General features: G+C 44.7%; 1 long non-coding RNA gene across 1 annotated transcript; it reads right to left on the bottom strand.

The window, feature by feature from the left end:
* Positions 1–23: 23 nt before the first annotated feature.
* On the bottom strand, positions 24–5,437 carry LOC148182438 (uncharacterized). The gene is made up of 3 exons (XR_015774671.1): positions 5,157–5,437; positions 4,458–4,601; positions 24–1,848 (listed from the first exon to the last, which is right to left on the bottom strand). It is a non-coding gene; the product is annotated as an uncharacterized LOC148182438 (long non-coding RNA).
* Positions 5,438–5,780: the final 343 nt, after the last annotated feature.

Here is a 5,780-nt window from a genome sequence, read left to right on the forward strand (position 1 = left end):
GGAGAGTGCCAGAACCCACGAGAGGTGCAGGCAGTACCCCTGGTGCTAGGGCCAGCCAGGAAGAGATAGTGGGGGGACGATCCGCAGGGTTGGGGAAACAGGGGGTTTCCCGCCCCGCCCCACCCTGGGCTCTCTGTCCCTCCGCAGCCGGGGATTGCTCCCACCCCTCCTCGAGGCGGCGGTTGGTAAGGCTTCGTGCCTGGCCTCCGCAAAGAGTTCGGCTCTGTCAGCCTCTGCCCTGTCTCAGGGCCAAACTTAGGTAGGGTAGGGAGCAACTGTGGATTGCCTGGTCCCGGCTAAGGGACATCTCTTGGGGCCTATGGATAAGGAGAATCCCCGGTTGCAAGCGTAGGGTTGTAAGTTTGTAGGGTTCAGCAGGGGAGCTTGGCAGTGACACAGGGAGACTGAGGGAGGGCTTCAGAGGTAAAAGGCTTGAGGAGTAGAGATAAACAATTAGAATAAGGGGTACAGGATGGGATATAAGGTAGAGTACAAGTGTTCCCCAATGTGAACCCCAACTCTGAACAGCAGCTCTCACAGCACCCTTATTTCTCTGAGACAGCTGCAGGCAGGAAACCTAAAGCAGGAGAGTGCCAGAACCCCGGAGAGGTGCAGGCAGTAAACCTTGTACTAGGGCCATTTCAGAAGAGATAGCATTTGTGTACGGCCCACTGCTGTGGGATAACTGAGGGTTTCCTGACCCAGCCTGCCCTGGACTCCCTGTCCCTCCACAACTGGGGAGCTTCTAACCCCTCATCGAGGTGGTGGTCATTCAGTTCCACACTAATACTGCCCTGAAGAGTTTGGCTTTGCAAGCCTGAGCATCCTAGCAGGACTGAAGCATACAGCCCCAGGACCTGGGCATTCCCGGGAGACGGTGAGTGCTGGGTTTTCATAGATGTGCTATGAAGATCTCACATTGATATTTGGTTTTCTTTATTGTAGCTGACAAGGAGACAACAGCATGGTGATGGCAGGAACTCGGCAGACGGCGAGGCGGCATTCCTTGGCAGCCCGTGTGGATTCTTAACCCCCCAGACATCCGAGAGCTAAGTCAAAGGCCACGAACCGCAGAGGGGGATGGAAGCGGGGTGCCGGGCTGGGAATCGTGGCCAGGAATTTTTGAATCTGCTTTGGACATGGCAAGGTCCAAGAAGCGGCTCCTGAGGCCACCTCAAGGAGAGAAGCCTCACTTTGGCTCCTAATGTTGAGGTGCACAGGGCAGAGCGGTCCGGGGATGTGTCGTGTCACTTGTCTGTCGTGCCTTTTGTGCCTTTTGTGCACCTCGTGTTCTATGTGTCTTGCCTGAGCCCTTCCAGGGGCTTACCAGAAACCCTGGTGTCACTCTTAACATCTCTGATCTCTTGGTTCCTCGGCCTGGCGCTGACACTGTCGAAGCTGTGCCTCGGGACCTCTCAGAGGCCTTGGAGTCCCATCTCTCTTTTTAAGTGTCCGATCGGGTGTCTTTTGAGGTCTTGTTCTGAGCTGTGTCCACAGCCGTGCACCGCAAGGATCCATTGTAGCGGGCTAGGACTTGTCCGAATGCAAGGATAGGTAGAGAATTGTGGCCGTAGGATTCTCGGGCATCCGTATTTGCGCTTCTCAGGATAAGTCATTGTGTCAGCATCTTCTTTCTCCAGGGTTGTCTCAGCCTCATGTGCTCGCCGTCACTCTCATCGGGGTCATCTTGTTCTGCATTCTCTTGGTCCTTGCGGCCATTCTTCTGGCCCAGAGTTTTGTCTCCCTGTTGTGTCCCCTCGTCTGTTGTCTTGTGTGTCACGGGTGTCTGGATGTGTTTGGGTCGGAGCTGCTCTGCCCTGCTGCACAGGCTGGCTGGCCTACAATCAGCTGCCATGGGAGAGGCTTCAGATTAAACCAACTGCTGAATGATTTAATTAGTCTGGTACCTAAGGCTTCTGATCATTTGCTTTGTATAAATGCATTTTAACAGTTTGCTGTGCTGTAAGCATCTCATAGCTGCTACTATTGAGGACCTTGTTTTAGAAATGAGTTAAAAGGCATCTTTCCAGTTTAAAGGCTAGGCTCTGGCCGAGCCTTGACTTTACCTGGATAGAGAATTTACCAATAAACCCAGAAGTTTTCTGCATCAAAACAATATTCAGGTCAATTTGACTTGGCAATTAGTGAATTAATATAGCAGCTGGATTTTACAGTGGGCTTGGAAAATTGTTATCCGGACATGATTTTCCAGTCTTCCATTGATTTATCAGCTGTGGCAAACTCTGGGATCAGAGTATATATTTAGAATATTCAGTCATTCATATTACAGATTATTTAGATAAGTTTAATATTGCATAATATTAATTATGCATCTTTTTAAAAAGTTTTGATTTCTGTAAAAATGTTATTTCCTATATGTATACATATGCATGTGTTTTACTTTGATGGTTTTTCATTGTCAGAACAAGACAGCAGATATTTTACCTTTGTTTACAAGAGAGGGGGAGGAAACAGAGGTTGCAGTTCAGAAGCATGGAAACACGATGTATGTATTTTAGATTCTGGAAAAAACGCAAAGATCGTGTATCTATTGCAAATAATTCTTGAACAGTCCTTTTTAAACAAGTCTGTTACAAAGCAAATTCCATCAATTATTAGGTATTTTCTAACAGTACTCAAGCAAAGTTGAGAGAGAATTCTTTGATTCTGGTCAAAAGTTCAGAAGTGAGATTAAAAATTCATTTCAATTAATAATTTGGAGGAAAGTCTATGTTTGTGTCTTCACAGGTTCAAAACAGAAGTAACTTCCTAGCGAAGAACATGGAAACTCATGAGCTGCAGAGACAGACAGGCCAAAGAGCAGAAGAGCGAGCACGCAGATGTGAACTGTATCGAGACCACAGTTGACAGCTGAACAACTTTGATCCAACGTGCAAGAGCAATGAACTTTGGGTTTCATGTGAAAGAGTGGGAAAATTGATATTGTAAAACCTCATTTGTAAAAGTATGGTGTGAACTGTGTCAAGATTCAGAATCTTGCACAAGAGATAAAGTCCTCGAAGATGAAGGTGAATCAGGTATCACACTAGAGCTGTATCATTTTGTTGATCACTTTGTGATGCAATTTCACCTGCATCGCTTCTTTTAGTTAACTCAAAATAAAGTATACCTTATCTCAGTGAAAATAGTTTTTTGTATAATATTCATTTTTTCTTTTTATTTATCATGCTCTATATAAAGAGGCAACATCTTAGTGTAACCTTATATTAATCTTAGTCACACCTGATTGTGAAGAGTTTGACTCATGAAATTTCAGATAGAGATTTATAACAACTCAGCTTTCAATTCAAGTCGCTTCAGCAGAAACTTTAAAGCAATTAGACAAATTAAGCTACTGGTTAAGTAAGCAACCTAGATCTATTTCTCTAGCTTTGAGTAGTTAGTTAACTGATGTTCAAAACTGGAGGCAGAGTTCTCTGTAGAGCAGAGCAGCAGTTCTGTTGTTGGTGCATAGGGCATGAGTGAAGGAAAAATAACCCTTCTTGAAAATTAATCAAAGAAAAGGTTTGGGTTGATTTTTTTTTTTTTTTTTTTTTTTTAAAGAGAGGGGCAAATGTTGGAGTCTGGAATACAGAGTGCGTGCCCTTGTTTCTGATACTTAGTTATAAGATCCAGAAAAACACTGGATTTCATATTATATGAAATTCATGAGCACATTGTCATGGTGATACATGAAAACAAATATTGAAGTTAGATAGAAAAAGCTAAAAGTGTAAGCGTGTAGATTAGAAAGTTTTTTTAAATCACTGGGTGAGAAAGTTAGGTTAGAGAACAGGAGACAAGATGGAGGATTTACAGTGTTGTCTCTTGTCCCTTCTTCTTTCTTCTTCATGTTCTTCTCCTGGAGGTTTTTGGGTAATAGTAAGTGATTGGATAGAGAATGCTGTAGTGCATCACAGAGGAGATGGGTCATTGGGTCATTAAGAAAAATAATATACGTGTCTATTGTTAATTGGGTAAAAATAGGTATAAAGATGAAAGAACTGCGTATTTCAGGGCCATTCTGTGCATCAGACACAAAGTGTGCCACAAGGTCTTGTTTGTACCGTCAGAAGAAAGAAATGTACCAGATTGCAAAGATTAACCTTGTGCAGCCAGCCTGGAGAGACCTGTCAAGTTCTGTGATGACCTTTTAATAAACACGAGAAACAAGATTCTAACGAGCTTTGGAGTTTTCTTTGAATAATAAGAACTGAGATAAGCAGGGCTCCCCATGAGGGAGGGTCCCAAAAGAATTCAATCCAAAGGAGGCTGAGAGATCCAAGAATAAAAAGAAAAATACAGAAGACATGCAGCAGAAACAGAGAAACAGAAAAAGGATTTTTTAGAGAAGTTACAAGTGGCACTTGCTGTGCTCATTGTCAAAAGTTGCCAGTCCTCAGGTGACTGCAATCTGCCTACCTTCCTCAACAGCATCGGTGGCTACAAAAACTTACTCAAGTTTAAGCCTCCCCAAGAGGCTGTGGATTATCTTTCCTGCTCCTTGCAGGGAAGGCACGTCTTCTCTGTGGCCAAATGAAGTCCCTCCTTCTGGGATGAGCCCCAGGCTATGGGCCACCTAGAGCTGTGCCCATCTTAACCTACGAGAGAAAGATTGATACTTTAAAACTTGGGAGCATCACTGTTCACGCTGAAAAGCCAGAATGCACTATCTCTGGATAAGGCACAGAATCACTCCAGTTGCAGACAAAAATTTTTAAGAACAGATTGGAAGTAGCTCGGGACACTTATTGCAACATTTAGATCTTGGGTGGCCTCTGCCATGCAACAGAAACTGGAGTGCCAAATCTTCCTAGGCAAGAATTCCTCTCCTTGACCAAATCAATCCTCAACTGGCACGTGGCAGCTGAACTTTACACCCATGTGTGGTGCTAAATACAAGAAGAAATTCGAGTTTCCTTCACTGAAATGAGGGCAACAAAGATCTGGCCCTCACAACCGGTCAGGCACACCTCGGCAGACTCTGTTAGCTCGTGTCAGGCAGGGAGAAGGTGCATGAGGAACGCGTGTGTCTGCCTCGACGTGAGCGGAAGCGTCACTCACGTGTACCTTCCGACGTGCCCTGCAGCACACGGCCAGGAATACACTAATGAATTATTTGTTATGGGGAAGAAATAGACTATTAAGGACTTTACCTTCATCTGTGTGCAGTATTCCTTGAACTGAGTCCTTTCTGCCTCGTCGGTGGATTGAAGGTATTTTTTCCTAGACTCATCTCCCACCACGCGGAGGTGTTTAGCGAATGCCAGGCTCGGACGGGTCTGTTGGAATAGGAGCAGAGTCAGAAAAAGGAGCTAAAAATGAGTAGGTGGAAACAGTTTCAGACACACAGCACTTCCAGGATGTAGTTACTTCTGGTGCATCTATGCAGTACTCTAAGTAATGATTTTGAACCTTTTATCCCAGCTTTAATAGGTTATTCCTAATTATCACCACCTTTATAACCAGCGCTCGCCTGCCCCTGCAATACACGGGAGGACGCTGCAGTTATTTAGACAACAGAAGAAGTAACATACCAAATTAAACACCCAGCACTATACCTCACGTCTGGAAACAAAAACTGGGCACACACTTCAGTGTGCAAAACACCTGTAAGAATAAAACCTGCTTTAAATATATTAGGCATCTAGCCACACGCCTATGAAATTCAGTGCAACAGTGACAAAAAAAGGAATTATTTCCTTAACGCCGTGTCCCCCCTCGAGCCCGGCCGTGTCACTTTACACACTTAACTCTCTTTCACCCCTCCCTGCTATTTA

This window comes from Pseudopodoces humilis, chromosome 29, assembly GCF_049639895.1.
Source record: "Pseudopodoces humilis isolate 2021_Gansu_Grassland_sample_001 chromosome 29, ASM4963989v1, whole genome shotgun sequence".
NCBI classification, from domain to species: domain Eukaryota; kingdom Metazoa; phylum Chordata; class Aves; order Passeriformes; family Paridae; genus Pseudopodoces; species Pseudopodoces humilis.